The following is a 25352-nucleotide window of genomic DNA, read 5'->3' as shown; positions in this document are numbered from 1 at the left end:
GACTAATTTTTAATGTGGCATTATCCTTTCTTAGAATAGCATCCCTTTTTATCTGCCCACTAATTCTGTAACTCACCAACAATTGACTAAGAGCTAGGACTAACAGTAGTTTAATAAATATTGTTGCAAAGCCATCTTAATAGGTTTTTATTGTTTTGAAATAAATGAGCCTTTTGGGGGTAATTGTAGGAGATAGATTTTTGTGAATCATTGACTATTGTCATTTTGTTTTTACAAGAAAAGCTTTTGGTTCTTGTAGAGCTAATAATGGTATATTAGCTATTGTATACAAAAAGGCCATCCTGAACCTTGTGGGTGTACTTGACATTTTTCTGATGGTGAGACATTTGTGCTCATCTATATCCTGTGTAGTTGTGACTGTTGCATTTTCTCGGAGGTTTACCAGCATTATCCATACAGACTCAAGCATTTACAACTACAAAAGCAAGTAGCCCTTGAAGAGTTTTAACCAGTGACTTAGGAAAGAAAACAGTGAGTCAGATTAATCAGCCTTCTGTGCTTCCAGGATCTTCTCTCCCTTCCCAATTTATCCATTCCTTCCATTCCAAGTAAATGCTGATGATAATATCATTCTGAAATACCATAAGCCTGAAATTTGCATGAATCTGGACATAAACAGTCTTTTAATCATTACAGATTTAACAAGTTCTGTCTTTTATATGTGATTTTTAGATTCAATATGGGGATAGAGAAAATTACTCTTAGGATGTACACCTTTCATCTTAAGTAACTAATTTCCACTATTATAGACAAGTATGCAAAAAGTTAGATGCATGTGTACAGTCTACAAATAAATATTGTGTTTATGCAAGAAGTTGAAATTTTTATAAATTGACAATAGAAGAAAAGCGAAATCAGTTTAGGCTTAAAAATATATGAGAGGGCTGAAAGATTAATCTCACCATGTTTTTACATTGTTTCCAATTTTGCAATAAATCTTATTAGAGCTTCGACAGAAACTGGACCAATCTATGGTCTCAGGCACATTCTTAATAGTAGCTCCATAATTTGACTTTCATCGCTTGTGAAAAAATTCTTGAGCCATATGGAAGAGATCTCCCTCCCGCACATCTCCCTCTCTCTCCTTCCTCCCTTGCTCCTTTCCTGTTTTCCTTACTTTCCTTCTACAACTTTTCGGGGGAACTCCCAAAATATGTTTTATTTTTTTTCCATAGCAAATGTGAGGGAAGCTGTAGTCAAGTCTGGTTTAAAAAAAGAAAAGATTATTCCCTGATTTCTGGGGGAGGATAGACAGTTTTAAACAGAAACAAGAAAGATTGGGGATTCGGATGGATATGAAAATAGCTATATTCATTAAGTAGAGCTATGCAAACAGCTGTAAATTTGGATAATAAGCAGGGGAAGATATTTGAATTTCATTAGGCTTTTTTCTTCTACAGTTAGCAAATATCTCACCTTCTAAAATTACTTCAATTGTGATTCACCACAATAAGCATGTAATTAAAATTGAGGAATGTTTACCAGGTGAGGAAAGTTGATGAAAGGAGCCAGGAGAAGGGTTTGGAAAATGCGAGAAGAAGAGCAACTCAGGGAACACATTGTATTTTGAAAGATATTTTAGGAAAGGTAACGTGGGGGAGGATTTCAATCAAGTAGTTGCTGCTGGTTCAAGACTAGTGTAGAGAAGCTAAGTCATCAGGATGCTTTTGGTGGTGAGCATTAATTAATTAATTCAATTAATATTGATTGAAAATCTATTGTGCTTTGCCTTCTGCACCAGATCCTGGGAGAATAATTGCTGGGAACATGGTTTCTGTACTCATAGAGCATGTACTCTAGAAGGAGAGATAGAAATAAAACAATTAACTATAATTATGATAGGAAGTATGGGGTACTGTGGAGCATTGATGTGTGGGTATGTGTGTGGGGTGGGGAGAGGGATTTTTGACCGAAGCTGGGCATGGGGTCAGCTATATGGCCCTTGTTCTTGCTTCAGGAGCCAAGTATGCATGCAATTATAGGGGAGCATGATTATTGTTCTTATGGAAAAATGTGCCATTTGCACTGAGAGTATATAAGAGTTTCAAGTGTGTCAGGGAAGGTACACAAAAGGAAAAGTAGAAGCCAAGTCTGGAAGTGGAAACCAAATCTGGAAGGGTTAGCAAGTCTGCAAATTGACATATTTGAGGAGCCAATTTACAGTTCTTTTGAATAGAATATCAAAAGTTAGGAAATAACTTTAAGTAAATTACGAATTGCTACAGTTTAACCTTGGTGGAGTGGTATTATAAAATGAGATACACAGAAGGGGAGAAACTAATCAACAAAGGACGCTTTGGATCATATAATAGAGGCTGAGTTAACATTTGTTTAATGAAAGAGTAATGGATTGTGATATGATCTTTGCTATAATTGAGAAGTGGAAGATTATACCTCTTAAAATGAACTTTTGTAAATGAGATACCTACATTTCTTTAAAAAATATATATGTGTTTTTCTAAATGAGAGAATAGGTCCATATTAGTGGGCTGAGAAATCAGTGTACTGAGGCCTGATGAGTGATTAAAAAATATAATAAAATAGAAAAGAGCATCTGAAAAAGTAGATACAATGAAAGTAGGTATTTCAATTGTATAGATTATTTGCTCCTAACAACAGAGCATCAAACTAGATATCAAGCAAAAACTTATAGAACCACAAGGAAAAATAGATGAATCCACTATCATAGTTGCAAACTTCAACACCTCTCTCTCAGAAATAGGCAGATACAGCAGACAGACAAGTAAGGACATACCTGAACTCAATAATACCATCAGGAAACTGGATATAATTGCTATCTATAGACTATTTCATACAACAGCAAAATACATATTCTTTTTAGGCTCATGTGGAGTATTTGCCAAGATAAACCACATTCTGGGCCACTAAAGACACATTAACAAATTTAAAACAACAGAAATCATCTAGTGTTTGCTCTTAGACCATAATGGAATTTAAAAAAATAAAAAAAACAGAAAGATGACTGAAAAATTCCAAAATATGTGTATTTTAAATAGCACACTTTTAAATGATACATGGATCAAAGAAGATATAAAATATTTTGAACAAAATGAAAATGAAAATACAACTTACCAAAATTTGAGGGATGCAGTGAAGGCGGTATTTAGAGGGAAATTTATATCATTGAATCTATGTATTAGAAAAGAAGAAAGATATAAAATCAATCATCTAGGTTTCTACCTTAGAGAACTAGAAAAAGAAGAGCAAATCTGAGTAAATCCAAAGTAACAATAAAAGAAATAGTAAGAATTACAGCAGAAATTAATGAAATTGAAAACAGAAAATTAGTAGACAAAATCAATGAAACCCAAAGGTGGTTCTTTGAAAGATCAATGAAATTGATAAGCCTCTAGCTAGGCTAACTAAGAAAAACAAAGAGAAGACATAAATTACTAATATTAGAAATGAAAAGGGAGACACTGATACAAATCTTATGGAAATTAAAAGGATAGGGGCACCTGGGTGGCTCAGTCATTAAGCATCTGCCTTCGGCTCAGGTCATGATCCCGGGGTCCTGGAATCAAGCCCCACATCGGGCTCCCCACTCTGTGGGAAGCCTGCTTCTCCCTCTACCACTCCCCCTGCTTGTGTTCCCTCTCTCGCTGTGTCTCTCTCTGTCAAATAAATAAATAAAATCTTAAAAAAAAAAAGAATAGTATTGAATATTATGAACAACTCTGTGCCCACAAATTTGACAACCTAGACTAAATAGACCAATTTCTTGAAAGACACAAACTGCCAAAATTCTCACAAAAAGAAATAGATGATCTGAATAGTCTTATATTATTCAAGAAATTGAATCAATAATTAATAACCTTCTTGAATTAATAATAACATTCTAAAATGGGAAGCACAGGTCTGTATGGATTAACTGGTGAATTCTACTATATATTTAAGGAAGAAATGATATCAATTCTCTATAATCTCTTTCAGAGGATAGAAGCAGAGCACATACTACCTAACCAATTCTGAGGCCAGTATTACCCTAATACCAAAATCAGACAAAGAATTTACAAGGAAACTACAGATCATTATCTCTTATGAAGATGAAGATGCAAAAATTCTCAAAAAACTATTAGCAAATTGAACCCAAAAAAATATAAAAAGAATTATACACCATGGCCACATGGCATTTCTCCCAGATAGGCAAGGCCAGTTCAACATTCAAAAGCCAAATAATGTAATCCATCACATCAAAAGACTGAAAATGAAAAATCACATGATCAAAATGATAGATGCAGAAAAAGCCTTAGACAAAATCCAACACCTAAAAAGTCTCAGTAAACTAGGAATAGAGGAGAACTTCCTCAACTTGATCAAGAATAGCTACAAAAAATCTACATTGATATCATACTTATCAGTGAGAAGATGGAAGCTTTCCCACTAAGATCAGGTATAAAGCAAGATTTACTTGCTTTTCAGCATCATATTAGAAGAACTTTTTAATGCAATAAGGCAAGAAAAGGAAATAAAATGTATACAGATTAAAAAGGAAGATATAAAACTATCTTTGTTCACAGATAACATGATCATCTATGTGGAAAATCTGAAAGAATTGACCAAAATCCCCTCCTGGACTAAAAAAGGATTATAGCAAATTTGCAGGATATAACATTAATATACAAAAGTCATTTGCCTTTCTATATATTAATAATGAACAAATGAAATCTGAAATTAATAACACAATATCATTTACGTTTTTACCAAAAGAGGAGAAATACCTAAGTATAAACCTACTGAAATATGTATAAGATATATATGAGGAAGCTATAAAACTCTAATGAACAAAATCAAAGAACTAAATAAATGGAGAGAATTTTCTATTTTCATGGATAGGAAGACTCAATATTGTCAAAATGTTCATCCTTCCCAACTTGATCTACAGATTCAGTGCAGTGCAGTCCCAATCAAAATCCCAGCAAATTGTTTTATGGATACCAATTAATTTATTCTAAAGTTTCTATGGAGAGTCAAAAGACTTGTAGTAGCCATCACAATGTTGAAGGAGCAGAACAAAGTTGGAAGACTGAAGCTACCCAACGTCAACACTTATTATAAAGCTATAATAATTAAGACAGTGTTGGTATTGGTGAAACATTAGCCAGATAGATCAATGGACTAGAACAGGCAGCCCAGAAGTAGACTTCTATAAATATAGTCAATGATTTTTTGCAAATGAGCAAAAGCAATACAATGGAGCAAAGACATAGAACTGGACATCCACATGAAAAAATAAAAAAAAAATGAATCTAGACAAAAAGTTTATACTGTTCATAAAAACTCAATATTAATTATAGACCTAAAACACAAAACTATAAAACTCCTGGATGATAACATAGAAGTATAGCTAGATGATCTTGTGTATGGTAATGAGTTTTTAGATATGATGCCAAAAGCACAATCCATGAAAGAAAGAAACTGAGCTGCATTAAATTTTAAAACTTACCTGCCAAAGACAATATTAAGAGAATTTGAAGACAAGCCATAGACTGGAAGAAAATATTTACAGAACACAGATCTGATAAATGACTGTTATGCAAAATACACAAAGAACCCTTAAAACTCAATCATAAGGAAACAAACAATCCAAATAAAAATAAGCCAAAGACCTTAATAGGCATTCATCAAATAAACTGTACGGATGGTGGATAAATTTATGAAAAGATGATCCACATCATATGTCATCAGGGGAATGCAAATTGAAACAACAGTGACATACCAGTACGAAGCCTATTAGAATGGCCCAAACCGGAAGACTGAGAACATCAAATGCTGATGAGGAGGATGTGGAGCAGTGGGGACTCTCATTCATTGCTGGTGGTACTGCGAAATGGTACAGTCACCTTGGAAGATAGTCTGGCGGTTTCTTACAAAACTAAGCATACTCTCACCATATGTTTCAGCAATTGCACTCCTTGGTATTTACTCAAAGGAATTGAAAATATATCTACACAGAAACGTGCACAAGGGTGTTTATGACTGCTTTATTCATAATTGTAGAAACTTGGAAGTAACCGAGGTGTCCTTCAGTAGATGCATGTATAAACAAACTGTGATACATCCAGGCAATAGAATATTATTCAGTGTTAAGAGGAAATGAATAGGTCACGAAAAGGTAGGAAGGAACCTTAAATGCATATTGCTAAGTGAAAGAAAGCCATCTGAAAATACTACATTATGATTCCAACTATTAGACATTCTGGAAAAGGCAAAACTGTAGAGAAAATAGAAATACCAGTGATGGCAGGGGAAGGGGTGGAAGGGGGAGGGAGGGAAGGGAGGGGAAGAGTTGAATAGGTGAAGCACAGAGCATTTTTAGGGCAGTGAAAATACTCTGGATAATATTATAATGGAGGTTATATATCATTATACATTTGTCCAAACTCATAGAATGTACAACACCAAGAGTAAATCCTAAGGTAAACTATGTTATTTGGGTTATTATGATATGTCAATGTAGTTTCATCCTTGGTAAAAAAAAAATGTACCATTCTGGTGAGTGATGTTGATAATGGGGGAGCCTATGCATAGGTGGGGGACAAGGGGTATGTAGGAAATCTCTGTGCCTCCCGCTCAATTTTGTCGTTCACCTAAAGCTGCTCTAAAAAATAAAGTCTTAACAAAAAAATTAAAATATACCTAAATTAAAGAAATATTACACATTTTCTTTAAGTTCAGTATTCACCTAATATTATTATAAAACTAATGCAAAATGAATACAGTCTTCTACTTTTCTTTTTCTAAGTATCTATAAGATATAAATGTTCCCAGCATAAGGATTGTGCTTTATTTTCTGTATAGTGGGAAATGCTGTCATCTTCCAAGAAATGGAAATGTTTAAATTTGCATCATTTTCTAATTTATAAGCATATATAAACGTGGAATAAATAGAAATGAGTTTTTCAAGTTCATAAATACATGCATACACTGAATTACTGATTTAACTGAATCATTATTTTGTAAGTCTCCTGTATATCAGTCACTGTGCTTGGTTCTGGGAGTGTGAAGATGAAGGAGACTCAGCCTATTTTAGGGAGGGACATATAAATATGGAATTAAAGAGTGAGTAGTTGTGCTATGTACTCACAACTCTGCCTAGAGTGGGGTGTGAAACAAAAAACAGAGAAGACAGAAAACAGCATGCTTTTTTTGAGACATGAAAGAGCAGTGGGTGTTTGTCTGCTGGGCAAGAGAGAGGCACACAGAGGGTACAGTTCTGCATAACCTGTGTGTGTGGGTGGGCATATGTGTCCTAGAAATATGAAGTTGGTTGTGCATATGTGTGTATATTTGGAGTCCTGCGGGGAAATGAGTATGCATCTGGAAAGCACAATGGAGGGGGCATGAGGATCAGTGTGGACAGCTAAGCAGGGCCAGATGTTGAACAACCCTGCATGGTAGGAGGTGATGGCAAATGGCTGAAGGACAGGTAGGAGGATAACAATGGGTTGTTGTTTAGAACATTTGCTCTGGAGACTCTTAACTCTAGGAAACACACCGAGGTTTGCTGGAGGGGAGGTGGGTGGGAGGATGGGGTAACTGGGTGATGGGTATTAAGGAGGGCACTGGATGTAAGGAGCATGGGGTGCCATATGCAACTGATGAATCACTAAACTCTACCTCTGAAACTAATAATACCATGTTAATTAATTGAACTTAAATAAAAAATGTCAAGGGAAAAAAATATTTGCTCTGGGATGAGTGTCTTGGGTTAAATGGGGGCAGGGGGATAGAGATGATTACACTAAGGAAATTTTCCAGAACACACACGCAAATACTATATAAATAAAAATCTTGCATGTTTAACAAAATTTTGCATAGGTCCTGAATATGATTCTGAGTTTAGTAAAGATGTGTAGTTTAGATGTAGATTTTCCAAGATCTCCCGTCCCTTGTTCTTACTTTCTGTGTACCTGCTCCTTTTCAGAACTGCTTCTGTGCTAGACGTTTTGGGGGTTGTAGCTCAGGGAATGTATTTTGGCCTTATCATCTTGTGAGATCACCACTCAAACGTGAAGGAAAGAGTTACAAACTTGCTTCTAAAGATGTAGATGGTTTTGCCATCAAATAAAGAATGTGTTGTTTCAAAAAAACAGATTTCTTCCAACTCTAAAAAGCCTGTAGTTTTTAATTATTTCAGCATTGGCTTCCCATTTGCCTTAAGTCACAAAAACAAGTTAGCATGTGAATCCAAGGAGTGAAGCAGCTCCAGAGTCATGTGAAATATGCCAGGAGGGTTTGACACACACAGTAATAAGGCTACACACATCCCCGTTCTCAGAGCTACTTTAAGGGAAGTTTGTGGGATGATTATCATTCTGTGAAAACCCAGTGCACTCACTACTGCCTGCCACCTCCTCCTAGAAACACATTTCCCGTGGGTGTCTGACAAATCTGGTTGAACAGATAAAGTGCAGTTTTGCTATTATGAGCCTGGTTGCATCCTAACGGCAATTACATCACAGGTTAAGTTCTATCTTCATAAACATATGGTCAACCCCCCTGTTGTATTATGGCACTTCTCTATTAAATCTTATTTTCCATTGTTGGTATTAAAATGGAATTCCACTGTAGTGTACTTAGACAGTTAATCTTGTGTGCTTCAGATGATTTACAAGTTTTTCACATAAGTAACTCCTGGTCCAAACATATTCAATCCATGCTTTCTGTTTGGAGTCTATTGTTAGTTTATTTAGTGTTTAACTACACACTGTGAAAGTGTTAACATTTCTTGTTCAAGGTTTTTGATACTTGATGTCTTAAAAACATGCTGCTCAATACAGACATTATACTTAATGAGGGGAAACATACTGTTCCTTGAATAGCCTTGACACTGTGCCAAATCATAAAGATGTTATAATATGTAATGATGAATTCTTTGCTCAATAGAATGACTGTATATTTCCATAGTTTAGATTTATTAAAAATAGAATATTCATGATTTTAAGTCATTCTTGAGAAGTCCTCGTGCAACTTAGTTGATATTTTGACCTAGGTTTTTCCTATTTCAAAAACACATTTGAAAAAGTTAATCTAAGATAGATGATATTGCTTAAAGTTGGTGAAGTTGTCAACTGTTTTTTTTATAAACTTTTTTTTTAATTTTTAATTTTTTCTTTACAAAAACTTTTTTGGAAATCTAAGTACTTAAGCTTTTAAAGAATTAATAATATTTCTCTTAAGATTAGTCCAGACTGAATTATTTTTTGTCCCATAGAAGCAGTTCAGATTATTCCTGCTGATTTCTCATTTTAGCCATAACTATCACTTAATTTGCTGTTAAGCTATTTTCCCTGATGGAATTTTTCTTCCATAGCTTTTAGATAAACTCTGACTTACTATTTTCCACTATCACCAACTTCTTTATTAATTTTATTTTCTTCAACTTCACAGCATAATTCTTATCTTTTTAGATTGTTTTCATGAGTTTTTACTCTCTTGTCTTATAGGCAGCAGCTTCATCCTCTTTTCTGCTCTTCATGGCTCTTCAGGCATATTTTTCAGAAACCTAACAACTCTGCCTTTGGAGTAGTCATGTGTATGGTGAAGGAGGTCATAAAAATTGACAGAAGCTGATCACTGTCCTGCTGGAAACCCCACATTTGTTTCTCTTTGCACAGAGGACAGAGTCCACATTTTTGCCCTTGTGCTGCGAGCCCTCCTGAGACCTTCCCCTTCCAGTTCTCACATTCCATCCTCCCCTACACTCTTCTGTGTCCCAGCCACACTGGCCTTTGTGCAGTTTCCCAAATATTATGAGAATATAAACATAATGAGAAAAAATTGTGAGAATTGTGTTTTATAAATTTTATCATTGAGATACATTACTGGAAGTTGAATTTCAGAGACGAACATATGAGAGTTAAAATTTTTAACTCAAAAAGTACAGTACCAGCTTACCCTCAAAACAACTGTTTATGCAGAAGAATGAAGAGTGTTTGTTCCCAAAATGGTACTGATGCTCTTTCAGATGTTTTGATCTGGAGCACAATTTGGTGATCTTTTTTAACGTTAGGAGAACCTAGCTTTGAGTTGATTTTTTAAAAATTCCTGAACCCTTTGGCATTATAGCTCCCCAAACTGCCTTCTGATGCCAGTTCTGGTGATGAGTAGGCCAAGGAAGTGGTTATGGGAATGGATGGCTGGAATGGAGAGAAAGAAAAGTCAGAGACCCAGCAGATGGTTCAGAAACAAGGACTTTGAGGTCATCAAGAATAAAGCCAGAGTTAGGGTAGAAAAGAATGGTGCCAGATGCTGAAGGTATCGATGATCTAGGTGGATGGAATCCCAGTATCTTGATAGATCAGGGAGGAGGAGAGGCTGCTGAAGGGAAGCTCACTGGGCATCTGTTTGTATGGGTGTATTCCTTATGTTTTAATTTTCTGTATTTTATGGTATTTTAACATCTTGGTGCCTTGCAAGTCCTGAAGAGACTGTTCCTCTCAGGGCTAGCTAATTCCTAAGGATAAGCAGTTTGCCTGGGAGAATGCCTTTCTTACGTATACCAATCACTTCAAAGCCCATATCTGCATCCTTCTCTTTTAACTCACACACCAAGCCCCGACTTTTCCTGCCCCAAATTACCACAGGACCAAGTACCAGACAGCTAGAGACCACGTGTGTAGTTCAGAGCCCGCTGAAATTATCCATTCCTAAACTTACTCAAATTTACCTATCCTGCCTCACCCATGTCTTCCCTTGGAAACCACAGTAAAGGCTCTGGGCCACGCTCTCCTCTCCATCCCCTTCTGCCTCCTGACTAGCCCTGCTGCTTCCCCATGTGGACCTATGATGTGAAGAGACATGCCTCCTCCTCTTGGGAACTGTGAGTAATAAAGCTTCTTTCAATGGCATTAACCTGTTTATGTCACGCTTCCCTCACCTCTATGAATTAAATCCCCAGTACATTACAACAATGAGGAGATACTGTATGTGTCTAACCACAAAGAATCAGGCAGGAAAATTCAATAAAATGGCCTACCGTGCAGCTATTTATACACAGAAACACATTAACATTGAAAACTGGTTTACTATATAAAAAAAACGACAAACAAAACAGGTTGTTTAAAGCAGTGCACATGCTGAACCCAATTTTAAAGAAAAACTTTCAACATACCTAGTATGAGATGCAGAAACAGTCTGTCATGAAATATACACCAGGGTGGTTAGAGTGGAATTTTAGATCATTTTTCTTTCTGTCTGTATTTTCCAATTCTTTCCCAGTTGTGATGAATCATTTTGTATAATTCAAAGTCTAGTTCAAAAGTGGTGTTGCTTACCCAACTTTCGACCCTTTGGGGTATTAGAGACTTGGCAGTAGTGATGACATAGGGGCCACTGGTCCTAGGTACATACATATTGAACAATGCTATGTGAGTTAGCCTTCAACTTTTTTCCTAGAACCCAGTATTTTTTTTTTAAGATTTATTTATTTATTTTAGAGAGCACACATGCAAGAGTTGGCGGGGGAGGGGAAGAGAAAGAGACAGAATCTCAAGCAGACTCCCTGCTGAACACAGAGCCCCACTCAGGGCTTGATTCCATGACACTGAGATCATGACCTGAACTGAAACCAAGAGTCGGATGTTTAACCGAAGAGCCACCCAGGCGCCCCACCAAATATTTTTTGTGTGTGTAGTTGGGCAGGGGAGTGGCTGAGTTTGTCTCTAAACTGAGAATTATGTACATTTTACTGTACACATCAATAGATAACAAAGTATGAGTCATCTATAGTATACTTGGATAACAATTTCTACTTCTTCCCTGAAAACTGATTAAAACCCTTCATTGTGCAGGAGGTGTGTTTCTCGTTGTGTTCTTTTCATCTAGGTTGTAGGATCCTCTTTTGTCCCATGGTAGGTTTTTTTTGTTTTTTTGTTTTTTGCTTTTTTTCTGTTGCATTTTGTCAGGGCCCCGAATTTCTCTGGTGTATTTTCTCAGCATTCCCTATGAGCATATTCATTTTGGAGATTTGCCTTTCTTCCCATATGCTATGCTCATAATGCTATTTGCCTTATATGTCAACTCCTAATTTTGCTTTTGTCTTTCTGTTCCACCAAATAGCTTTGTTTATCTCGGTGTATAGTCCTGTGTGTATTCTGTCTGCCAGCTACATACTTGTTAGAATCGGTGTCCTGTACACCCATGAGAGGAGTATTTTACACTGTTTGTGTGGGTGGGGTCATTCATACTTGGGGTTCAAGCTGAAACGACTTTCCCACTGTTCAGTGTCTCAGAACCACTGCGTGTCTCCCAGTCAGTGGTACATTAGCAATATTTGCTATTATTACCAGGGGCTTGTTACATAGCAGATCAGTCTCCTATATGCAATGCAACCATTATAGATAGTAGAGGAGTTAGTGGCACGTTTTTATTGAATATTGAGGAGAGCTTTAGGTGGTTTTGTTTTATAAATATGCAAGAAATCCTAACTCTCAAAGAACATGAGAGGATTTAATAAACTGGAATACTATTTGTCACATATGAAGTTTAGAGCACCTTAATGCCTCCCTCTTACTTCCTTATCTACTCTGTAAAGTGGAAAAAAAAAATAACAGTTGGCTCGAACAAGAAAAGTTGAAGTGCTATTTGGTTATTTTCTAAAGGTCTGAGCCACTTCTTCATCCTCCTGGTTTTACAGAAGCAGTACAGAGTCTGGTTTTCCAAATACTTGTTAGTTTTGCAGTCTCTTCATTGAAATAACAATTTTTGGTGAATTATGATTTATAGAAACTGCAGTGTGTGCCACTGAGGATAGATTTGTTTTATATCCTGTGAATTGTTTTTTATGAATGCAATTTACGGAATTTAAAACCCATATAATTTTCATGTTTCAGCTGACTATATAGTTAAGGTTATATATTTCTTTTTTTTTTAAAGATTTTATTTATTTATTTATTTGACAGAGAGTGAGACAGTGAGAGAGGGAACACAAGCAGGGGGAGCGGGAGAGGGAGAAGCAGGCTTCCTGCCAAGCAGGGAGCCCAATGCAGGGCTTGATCCCAGGATCCTGGGATCATGACCTGAACCGAAGGCAGACGCTTAACCGACTGAGCCACCCCAGGCTCCCCAAGGTTATATATTTCTTGATTGTGAAACAATTACAGTGGTTTCAGATGCACATGTTTTTCTTTCAAGTTTAGATCTCTATACTAGAGCGAGGCTAATTTAGTTCCTTTCAATAAAATATTTTAAGGCCTTTTTATTAAAGCAGGAATTAAAATGATTATCATTATGTATTAAAAAACTGCTTAATATAAAAGGAACTCCAAAGAAATTATAATCACTCTGTAAAATTGAAAGTAGAAAGCACTTAAAAATTCATGAGTATAAAATAAAATATGCCTAAATAAAAATTGTGTGCAGAGCCAATTTGTAGTTTAGAACAAAACTTAGACTGTTGTGTGTGCATTTAAGCAGTTTTCCAAAACAGAAAATTCTAATTTAAAAAAATAGCCCCAAAGTAATGATAAATATATTTTCTCTAATTAATCAATAAATGTCTAATGAGAATCAATAGTGTGTTCACTACTATGCTTTTGGTTTGCTGTTCACCTATGGAGGTGAATCCTTCGAACTTGTGGTGGTAGGTGCAATGTAAAATCCAATTCATGTGGCCTAAGGTATGGCACACAGTTAAGGGTTATCATAGTGAATATGAGTAGTATTTCTCAACAAGATCACTCTTGGCATTTTGGGTGGGGGTATCCTTTGTTGTGTAGAACTTTAACATTGCACAGCATTAAACCTTGGTTCTGTAGAACTTCAGGATGATCAGGACATCCAGAATGGCCCCTGGAAAATATTTCTCAGTGATACAGCTCCTAGCTGAGATCTGCTGGTATAGAACAGGGGCTGGAAAACTTTTTTCTGTGATGAGCCAGATACTAAATATTTTCAGTTTTGTGGGCTATGTGGTCTCTGTTAAAACTACTCAGCTCGGCTGTTACAGCAGGAAAGCAACCACAGACAATCAAAAAAAGAGTGGCTGTGTTCCAATAAAGCTTTATTTACAAAAGTAGTTCACGGGCAGATTTAGCCTGCCAGTTATAGTTTGCCATCCCCTTCATTTGTAGGGCAAGTCCACGGATTTCAACACAAGGAGAGCTTTTTTGAAATAATCAGTAGTATTTTATCCATCAGAAGGATTTTGGCTGCAAATAATATCAAATCATATCTACTATTTCAAAGACAGGATGGTTTCAGTCTTGGTTAATTGAATGTATTACTGTCATAAAAGACCAAAGTACCTTCCTTCTTCCTCTTTGTATCCTCAGCTGTTGTTATTATCTCCCCTCATTGTCACAAATGGATGCAATAGTGTCATGTGTAGTTATAATAGTGGACGGGGGGAATAACATATCTGCCTATTCTCCAGGAAGACTTTTCCCAGAAGTCCCCGGCTAACTTGGATCTTCACATATTTGTTATGGGATAATTATAATTCTCTTTCCTGGGCTGGAGAAAGATCCAGACCTAACACAAACCTGTGGATACATGATAATTTGAATGAATTGAGATTGTGTTTAAGAGAAAGAGCAGTAGGCTTTGAGGGGGTTAGTGGAGGAAGATATCTGTGAGATGTGGTATTTTCCATATTAATTATCTTCTATTTTAAATATAATTCTGTCTTCAGTGTTACTTGAGAGGCCATTTGTTTTCCTCTGTTTCCCATCTAGTCAAAGGAGCATTTTGTGCTTGCCTGTCTTTGGTCAGAGGAGAGGGAGGAGTGTGGACCAAGGTCCATTGATGACAGATAATTTCTCCCCCGTATTGAAGAGCCAGTATAAAGCCATGCTGTCCTGTTGTGAGATCAGTAATACCAGTGTGAGAAACACGGTATTTAAATTTAGTTAAAAAGCTTACTTGGTAGTCCTTAAGGGACTTCTTAACTTAAATAAGCCCCCCAATAATCATATATAGTTAGTAGATAATCTTGTTTGTATTATAAGAGCTGAAACATTGAAAAGCATTCTCATGGAAATGTTATAATTATTTATTTTAGTGCTAAAGGGAATACAGAAGACCATCTGGTTCTTTCAGGCCTGTGAAGGTGCTGCCCTATAATTTCAGATGAAGCAGGTGATTTGCCAAGAGAATCATTTGGGTGGCTGGAAAGTAAAAATATAACTAGAAACTGTTTTTTCTCACTTGTGTGCTGTGTTCCTTGCATTACATCATGGCATTCCTGAAGCAAAGTGCCAGCTTAAAAGACCTTATGCTTGTCAGTAAGAATGGCTGTAATTCAAGTTCTGAATTTTTTTCCTGGAGCTCTTCCTGAATTTTGAGCTCTTTAAGCTGTCAGTATAGGGGTTGAACAAATACCATTAGATGTACTTATGTTTACTTTAGTGACTTTTGAAGAATGACACTATAGTATCTCATGGGTAAATTTGTTCAAGAGACCTTGTTTTGTATTTCCTTCTCATCACATCAGCTGGGAAGTGGTTGCCTTTTGTATGCCAATCATTTACTTATGCGTATATTAAAAAAAATACTAAATTCACAATCCTTGCCTCAAGGAGCTAAACATTCTACTGTGAAAGAGACAAATGAGTGAACAATTAAGTAGAGTGTGATTTATAGCCCAGTAGAGAGAAGCAAATGTACTCTGAGAGCAAGTGTGGGTCTGAGCACATCAAGAAATGAACCCTGAGTTGAGTCTCAAAGGATAACTGAGACTAAATCAAGTTAAGAAAACAGGGAAAGAGTTTTTTGCAGATGGGGTGACATGAGCGAAGGCTTAGAGGTATCAGAGAATATGGAATGTTTGGAGAATAGCTAGCAGTTCAAGTCTAGAGTTCAGAAAGACTGAAGATGGATGCTGAGTAATAAGTCTATACTGGAGGACAATAAGTATAACTGGAACTTTATCCTTAGACAATGGGAGTCATCACAGGCTTTTCAACCCAGAGTGACATGATGTAATTTATATTTTGGAAAATATATTTTGGAAAAACCACAAAGGCTGAAGAACCGAGAAGGGATTCAAGGGGGCTAAGACTAAGGACAATGTGATAGTCAAGAGGCTGTTTCAGTGACCTAAAGAAGAAATGATGAGAGCCTTGATTAAGACAGTGGGGATAGAGGAAAAAAGAAGTGATGTTTGTGAAATATGGGAGATAGAACTATTTTAGACTTGAGCTTTTAGATACAGGAGGTAAGAAAAAGGAAAGGAATAAAAAATGACTTCTCCATTTTTGACAGGGCTTGATAGATGGTGGTTCTGTTCACTGACATATGACTATAGGAGTTGGACCAATTTGGCAGGGGGAGAATGAGTTCACTTTGAAGTGTCTGGAAACCTAGTAATTGATTGCATATAGGAGGCTGGAACTCAGGCAAGAATCCTGAGCTAGAGAAATAGAGTTGGGAGTTTTCAGCATCATGTAAGCCACTGACATGAATGAGGCCACCCAGAGACTGTGTGTAGAAAAGGGAGAGACTAAGAACAAAATGCCAAGAGGGTAGAGAAAGAGCAGGGGAGAGTGGTGTTCTTGAAGCCAAGGAAAGAGAAGAGTAATAATCCTATTAAATACTGCTGAGAGGTCCAATAGGTAAGAACTGAAAAGGGATCACTAGATCTTTTGAGGTGATATATTTATTTTTATTTAGATAAGAAATATGTAATCATTATATAAGTTGAAATATATATGTATATATACACACATATATATGGTGAAAACATATACATATATATAAATTATGTATAATTTAAGAATTGCCCTAAATCTCATCGCTGAGCATAACTACTGCTAAAATTTTGATGTATATCTTTCCAGACTTTTTCTATATGCAAATATATTCTCTATATCCAGATATGTCTATATATAACAAAATGAGTTCCTACTATAAAAATATGAAGCACTGCATGAATTTGCTTATCATTCTTGCCCAGAGACCATGATAATCTTCTCCACATCTTTCCAATTTTAGTATATAAGCTGGAGAAGCACATGTTGTCCATTGAATTAAGCAACTAGAAGATCATTTGTAACTTTGCAAGGCTAATTTCAGTGGAATGGTGAGGGCAGTAGCCAGATTGTTGTGGGACGGGGAATGGGTAGGTAGTGAGAAAACGGAAAAAGCATCCTAGACCACCCTTTCCAGAAGCCAGGCTGTAAAGGGACAGGAAGTACAGAATGCCAGGAGAGGAAGGGGATGGAGTTTGTTTGATTTCTGGCTTGAGGGGGGTTTTGTTTTTGTTTTTTGCTTGGGTAAGACTTTTCACTGACTTGAAGGAACCAGAAAAGGGGGATAAATTGAGGATACAAAGGAGAGGTTGTGATTCATGGAGTGATTGATGCCTTAGAAGGCAGGAAAAGATGAGATGTAGGTAGGAAGGTGGAAACAGGCCCCATCTTATTATTATAAGGCAATTAGGCCTTACAATTGCCTTATTAGGCAATTGGGAAGGAGATGAGAGTGGAAAAAGATGTTGAATAGCTTGCAGATGGTTACCTGAGGTGATTCTGGTCACCTTAGAATGAAATGGCTTATACTCACATGTATTCAGTTATTTGCTGAAGACTTTGGGGTCATGCATGAAACAGAGAACTGCCATATTGGACCAGATCCATCATCAGTTCACTTGTATCCTGAGAGTGGTGCCAAGAGATGAATGTTAGAATGGTCTCATTTTCTCTGACAAACTGAAAGGTCAGGAACATCCCCCAAATGTTTTAGTTACCTTTTATAATCTATTTGGGATTTATTATCCCTATATTTCTGGGAAGCTACTTGAAGATATATTTTCTTAACTTGTCTGCCCCCTGAGACTTAACTACCTGAAAAGTAAAGTATTGAACCTAGGGAAGTTGCATTGCATGTTGGGAAAAAAAAAACCCCACAGATTTGGAACAAATCTTGGTTAAAATTCTATTAACCTTGGGAAGATGACTGAACATCTTGTGCTTTAGTGCCCTTATCTGTAAAATGGGGATGTGATCATACTGACCTCAGAGCACTGAGACAGTGTAAAGTGGTATATGTGAAGTACCTGAATTACAGCTGCTCAGTGTAGGTGTTCAGCATGTCCTGGTGACCTCACATGTTGCTCTCTTGCACACATCTTGTCTCTCCCAGTGATCAGGGGCTCCCGTTCAGCCCAGCACACCAGGATTTGATGATCGGAACATAAAACTATAAATAATGATAATAAACTTTGGCCAGTGGCCAGGAGTTTTCAATGAAATCTTTGCTATTGTGAAATTAGGAACTAAATGGGAAGAACTACCTTGCTATGTGCAGACTTAACAGAAACCCATATGCATTTCCTAAATGCCATTGTACATTTTATTTCTGTATTTACAAAAACATATCACCTGAGGTATTTTTTGGTTTGTAAGCACATAGTTATGCTTCTGACCAGAAGTTTGGTTTATTGTATCTGTTTTTCACATATGATTTTATCAACAAGTGTAACAAGGTGATTTATCAGGGGGCATATATGCTGAATACCACAGGTGCTCAGCTATCAAACCTTGCTACAAAAGAATTCTAAGCAAATATGATTGTTGTATGTGTTATGACTTTTCAAGACTGACAGTTCAATAGAAAGGGGCAAGGATAACAATGAAGAAGAATTATCTCCCATTTTTGACAGTTCCCACTGGATGCACAGCACTCTGTTTACATTAGACCTGGTGAATAAGCCACTTCCGCTTGGGAGACTGAAAGAGGTGGGGGGGGGTAGAAGGCTTCGCTAATTTCTGAGTTCCTGCAACTTAATTCCTTATTAACTCACCAGCACGTGTACAGATTTAACTTTGACTTTTAAAATAAAATGTAGTAACTCACTAGAGCTTACTTAAAAAATACAAGTCCTTGAGTACTAATCAAGTATTCTTATAATCACTTAATTTAAAATAGCTCTTACCTAAGCTCTTACCTGCATTTATTTTTTTATATCATATCTTAATATTATGATTACTTTGTTTTCTTGACTATCCTTGAGTTGCTGGATGCTTTTTCATAATCTGGCGCATTTTTGTTTTGAGCACTTTTCTGGCAGCAGATCAAAAAGGGACTGATTATTTCCCCATTTTTCTGCTGCCCAGACTATTCAATATTAATCCATTGGTATGTACAAAATTTAGAGGTGCTGTTGGTTACCTCTCTATCACCTGATCTAAGTGCCCTGTTGAAATGGAAGATAATGGTCTTAGAGATGCTCATCCTCAGCTGAGCTCATCTCTGAGCACTCCTCCCTTAAAGAACGGTTTCTCTTTTTGCAATCTGATGAGGTGGAGCAATTCTTACCTCACCAGTGAGCATTAAGCAGGTCTGAAACACTTTGCTTTCAGACAAGTGGCATCGAAAGTGATGTGTTCTCAGTCGAAAAACCCTGCATAAGAGTATTAGTATTATAATTTAGGTATAGTCATCTTTCGGGTGTGATTGTGAGACTTGAAGTTGGCAAAGAATCAAGTCTATGAATCCTCATAACATTTTGCCTAAATAACCAACACTGTGTTAATCATTATGGAAAGGGCAGAGTCCCTGTCCCTGAATGTATTAGAGAGGACAAAAGCTTATATAAAACAAATAGACAACACCACAGGCAATTTGTATTCAAATTAAATATTGTGTAGTAGTCATTCTAATTAGATGGGATACAATGGAATTCAGAAAAAGGCCAAGTCATAGGGCCTTGGGGGCAAAAGGTAGTTTGGGTTGGTGAAGAGAAGAAAGACTTCCTAAAAGATATTGTGGTCCCATCTGTAGAGCTTGTATAGTCCTTTGCAAAAAATTCCTCCAGTGGAACTTGGCAGTGAATGAAATATCAAAGCAGACCTCACTAGTTTGATGAAGGAAGCCCCAAGATTTTTCCTAAACAAAAATGAAACCCAGTTTTAAAACATAATAACTAAAAACTAGTGATATAGTTAAAATAAGCACTGAAACTATATATTTTTAAATATGTAAAGTAAGAGAATCCTGAATATAAATTATGTTTTCTAAACAATACCAAAATCTTTCTTGTTTTAGGTTGCTAGTAAGTACTGAGCAAAGAATATCTCTATAAAACTGTGTCTAAAAGATATTTTTAAATCTATTGCTATCTAGGAAATGGACTCCACTATTGAAAAGATAAAAAAAAGATAAAAATTTGAAAAAAAAGGAAAAAAGATACTTATCTGATTCTTATATGTGCATACCTAATCAAACATTTTTGAAGGCCATAGACCTAACACCCTACTTATTCTACAGATGATAGAAAAGAAGTAAGGGGCATCTGGGTGGAAAGGTCGGTTAAGCATCTGACTCTTAGTTTCAGCTCAGATTTTGATCTCAGGGTTCTGGGATCGAGCTTCACTTTGGACTCTGCTCAGCATGGAGTCTGCTCAGGATTCTCTCTCCCTCTCCCTCTGCCCCTCCTATTCATTCTCTCTCTCTCTAAAAATAAATTAATTAAATAAAAAAAGGGAAGAAGTAAAAAACTTGATTTGTGCCCTAATGAGTTTATAACCAAGTGCATGATGTAAAAACTAATGTCCATTTTTAAACAATGAGCCACTTTAGAAAACAGTAAGCTCTTCTGTTACTGACTGCAAACCCAGTAGCAGTTTAGGGGTTTGGGAAAAAATGAAGTGGGAGGTTGTCATTATTTGTATGCTGGATGATGAGAAAGAGGTGGGGGCTTTGGGAAGTAGCACGAACCAGGTGTTATAATGTGGTCCAAACCTGATGGAAACAGATTTTTGTTAAAGAAATAAGGTCCAATAGACCGTGGTCAGAAAGTGGGAGTGCCAAGCCATGCCACAAGGAAGACTTTGCAAATTCTTGGGGAAGAGAATGAAGCAGTCATTTTGGTCTCTTAGAAAAGAAGTGTATCAGATGATTAGTTTGGACTGAATTATATATTAAAGTGACTGAAGATAAAAAGAGCAGTTTGGTGGTTATTTTGCTGTAGTCTGAATATGAAATGTTGAGATTCTGGCGAAGATAAAGAGTTATATAATCGTTGCATATGGAATTCTAATTTACAGGAGGTTAGAAGGACATAGAATAAACTAATTGCCAAAGAAGCTGTGTTTCTATTAAATAATTTGAAGTTATTTCTGGACTGTATAAAGATACTTCCTCAAAATATCTAAAATATTAATAGTCTTATTCTCAGTGTTTGGAATCTACTTCCCAAATCTGAATTATATCATTGCTGAATGATAATAGGTAGAAAAATGTTTCCCTTTGGTCAAGTGTATTTTGTTTAGAAAAACTTAATCCTTGTTGGGACTTTGGAAATCCAACAGAGCATACAGAGTAAGTGCCTACCTGCATGTCACATATTTTTACACCCAAATGGAAAACAAGCCATAATTTAGGAGTAGATTGAGTTTCTTTTTGCTCCACAATGAATTTAAATGATGAGACTATGAATGCAGTCAAAATAAGGAAATGAATTTGACAGATACGAGTTTTCATTTTAAATTTCAAAGTACTGACTTTCTATTAGCATACTCCAGGAGTAGTGAATTTCTATTAAGTTGGCACATAGTTTTAAAATTTTATGAGTATGCTTTTGTACATATAAAAACCCATTTCAGTAAGATATGGGCATGGTTATTTTTTTTTTTTTCAATCAGCAGGCTATAGGCTATATATTATTAGTCTAAACTTGTCATTCTGAAAGTCTTGAGACTGTGGAGCTTTCTTCATATATTGTTTTTTGGTGAAGTTTTGTTTATTTGGGTAGAAGAAACAACAGGCTCTGAAGAGAATATAATAGTATTTTCAAAAAATGTTAAGGTATCTTTTAGTAGGCATTTATGCTTAGACATGGGTGTTATTATAGCCTTTTGAAATCATCAGAATGATATTTTTGTTCCATAGCATTTCTTTTGTTAAATGTTTTGTTAAGAAGTATGGACTTACTGGGGCGCCTGGGTGGCTCAGTCGATAAGCGTTTGCCTTCAGCTCAGGTCATGATCCTGGGGTCCTCGGATCAAGCCCTGCATCGCGGACTCCCTGCTCAGCAGGAAGCCTGCTTCTCTCTCTCCCACTCCCCCTGCTTGTGTTCCCTCTCTCGCTGTGTCTTTTAAAATCTTAAAAAAAAAATGCACACCCCCCAAATGCAAATTTAGTCCCGCCCCAGACCTGATGAATCTCAAACTCTCTGGATAGGTCCCAGCAGTTTGTGTACGAGCATACCCTCCAGGTAATTGTGATCACACACAAATCTGAGAGCCACCTATTGCTGCCATAAAAACTTACCACAAACATAACAGCTGAAAACAACACAAATTTATTATCTCATAGTCTCCGAAGGATAGAAGCCCAGGTGGACTTGGCTGGGTCCTCTGCTTAGCATCTCACAAGACTGAAACCAAGGTGTTGAAGGGCTGTGTTCCTTATTGGAGGTGCTGGGGAAGAATTCACTTCAAATCTTATTCAGGGTTTTGGCCAAATTCAATTACCTGGTGGCTGTAGTACTGAGGTCTCATTTCTTTGCTGGCTTTCAGCCAGAGCCCACTCTTAGCTCCTGGCTCTCAAAATCTACCCATATTCCTCTTCCTGTTTTCTCTATGGCTGCGTCTAGCAACAGTGGGTTGAGTCCTCTGCCATCCTCTTCTGCCCCACCTGCTTCACCTACATTCTGGTCTGCTACATCTCTGTGACTTCGTTGTCTACCCATTGCCAGGAGAATGCTGTTTTTAAGGGCTCAGCTTTACATTGGGCCCACTTAAATAAATACAGGATCATCTCCCTATTTTAAGATCCAGTGATTAGTGACCTTAATTATATCAGCAGAGTCCCCTTGATCATGTAATGTAACCTGTTCACAAGCGGAACACAAGGAGACCAAGGTCATGGGGGTTAAAATTCTGTTTACTGGGTATGACTCATCGCAGGGTCTCTCTCTTGGCTTTGCCAGGGTGTTATGTTGCTTACTAGCTGGGCCAGCCTCATTGTGTTCATCCCATTCTTGCCTCAAGGAACCAAAGGTATCTGGAGGAAACCGAACTCAGGACCAGCTTTGTCTCAATGGAAAGTGCAGCTACACGTCCTGTGGGCTCCACATGTGGGTCAGGGCACCTGCCTTTTGGGTCTCCTTATGTAGCATTCTTTTTGTCCCTCTTCTTCCCTGTCCTCCGGAGAGGCTAGCTCCTAGGTTTTTCCATTTCTGTCCATATTCCATCTTCCTCCCTAGTTCAGAAGTCCGATAGTGGTGCTGGCATTAAACTTATCCTAGGAATTCTTTAGAAGCAGTAAGACATAGTAGTTGTAAGCACAGATGCTAAATCCAGGCAATTTAGGTACAAATTTTGTGACCTTGGATAAGTTTCTTAACTATTTTATACCTCTGTTTCCCTAGGTATAAATGGGTGATAATGATAATGCGAGGTCATTAGCCAGTATTGTTATTACTCATGAAAGTAACATTATGATTCAGTGTTTCTATGCTTGATTCTTTTTTTTTCTTTTTGAAGATTTTATTTATTTATTTGACAGAGAGAGACACAGCGAGAGAGGGAACACAAGCAGGGGGAGTGAGAAAGGGAGAAACAGGCTTCCAGCTGAGCAGGGAGCCCGATGCGGGGCTCGATCCTGGGAACCCTGGGATCATGACCTGAGCCGAAGGCAGATGCTTAACAACTGAGACACTCAGGGGCCTGCTAGGCTTGATTCTTTAAATGCTGAAGAAATTTAGAAAATTATCTCCTTTTCATAATTTTACTTTCTTTTTTTACAAAATATATTTTACTTTCTTAACAAAGCTTTGTTTATAACCATCTTGCCTTACAGGATCTCCATGGGTCCCCACCTCAATGGACGTCTTGAACTGGACACTTACACAGACAACATGCAAAGAAGTAAAACCAGCACTTTTTGCATATGCAATTATTTGGTTGATTTCCAGAACAAATTCATGAAGTATGTCAGAGTATTACCATCCTTATTTTACAGCAATGGAACTGAAGCTTAGGTTAAGTAATTGACTCAATAGCATAGGTGTGGAATAGGTGAATAAACCCCACTATTAGTCATTAACTTCTTCTGAATTTGCCTGTCAACTAAAGCTAGCTTATCATCGAATAAAGCCTCACAGAGTTTTTTGGCAGTGGTGCTTAGTGTTGGTGAAGAGAAAGATTTGTGAAGAGAATCTGACGCTGGAGCCCTATGGAGGGAAGGCAGGTTTGGGTGGCCTCCCAGGCAACTGGAAAGCATCCTGGACTGCTTTGCAAAAGAATAGTGGAAGGCATGGTGAGGACTTGGGAAGGTGAGGCAGAGAGTTCAAAAGACATTTTCCAGGAATGCCTGGAAAGGGAAATCTCTGTGGTGAATTATAAACTCCATTAACATATTTGTCATATGAAGGCACATTCCCTGGAATAGGTGACCTTGAGGAATTTTCTATCAGGACACAGTCCAAGGAAACAAGGCACTTGACCCTTGGCTGTTTATAAGTGACCTCGTTTTACTCTGACTTTTCTTTTTGTCAGGTTTTGCTTTGTCTGTTGTGAGTGGCAGATGGTTGCTAGCATCCTGGTCCATGATTCTTCTTTACCCCCATGGAGAGAGTCTGATATGTAAGATACTACCCTACAGACCATGTTGGCACCTTTCATTGATACACAGTTTGATATTTAGATACTTTTCAAGAAGAAAATCTTCTCAGAGATTAAATAAATTTCTAAGAGCTCATTCTTGGGCTTATAAAATCATGATGTATGGAAGAAGACAACTTTGCTGTCTTTTGTTACAATGCCTGTTTTTTTATTCTTACACTGTGTCCAGTCAATGTTCTAAGTCTCCTTACCAAAAGCAAGTAAAATAAATGTGTTTTTTTTTTCCTTTGAGTTTAAAGCATTGAAAAAATGTATTTGCTTTACATAGAATCTCTTTTGGGGGCAAAACAGACTACATTAATTGTACAGATATGTAGTGTGGATTTGAGACAATGTGTCATTCCATCCTTGGAAAGATGGAAGGCAGGTGTGTGTGACTAAACGCTTGATTTGTTCTCTGGTTTTCTCATTTGAGTCAATTTGGTTGTTCCACTCAGAGGAGTGTCAATCTGGATCTTTATTTTTAGTGGGTGTTTCCCTATTCCTCCTAGAGATAAAAAAAAAAAAATTGCCAGAATAATAAAGTTTAGAGAATAAAAACAGTAGTAATATTTCCAGAAATGTTTTCTATCTACTAAATTATTTAATCTTCACAATAACCCTATAAAACACTTATCCTGGTTTTTCATTTGAGGAAACTGAGAGTCAGGAAGAATTACCAAGTTACTTAATTTGGACAACATCACATTGTTGATAAATTATGGGGCTTCGATTCAAGCAAAAGTCTGTTTGCTATCA

The 25352-nt window shown here is 37.0% G+C and overlaps 1 protein-coding gene and 1 non-coding gene across 11 annotated transcripts in view; one reads left to right on the top strand and one right to left on the bottom strand.

The window, feature by feature from the left end:
* CTNNA2 (catenin alpha 2) overlaps positions 1–25352 on the top strand; it is a 1073854-nt gene that overhangs the window by 104710 nt on the left and 943792 nt on the right. The window contains exon 1 of one of the 10 annotated variants that reach the window (XM_073897479.1): positions 23899–23919. The exons of the other annotated variants lie outside the window; for them this stretch is intronic. The gene's annotated coding sequence lies outside the window, so the exon portion shown is untranslated. Of the gene's footprint in view, positions 1–23898; positions 23920–25352 lie in introns of those variants that run through there. 10 annotated transcript variants of the gene reach the window in all.
* LOC112821376 (U6 spliceosomal RNA) lies at positions 16895–16997 on the bottom strand. The gene has a single exon (XR_003207428.1). It is a non-coding gene; the product is annotated as a U6 spliceosomal RNA (small nuclear RNA).

This window comes from Callorhinus ursinus, unplaced genomic scaffold (assembly GCF_003265705.2).
Source record: "Callorhinus ursinus isolate GAN/ISIS: 27379988/994484 unplaced genomic scaffold, GSC_fseal_2.0 scaffold10, whole genome shotgun sequence".
Lineage (NCBI taxonomy): Eukaryota > Metazoa > Chordata > Mammalia > Carnivora > Otariidae > Callorhinus > Callorhinus ursinus.
Note: the sequence above shows the minus strand (reverse complement) of the source record. Positions and strands in the feature narration are given on the sequence as shown.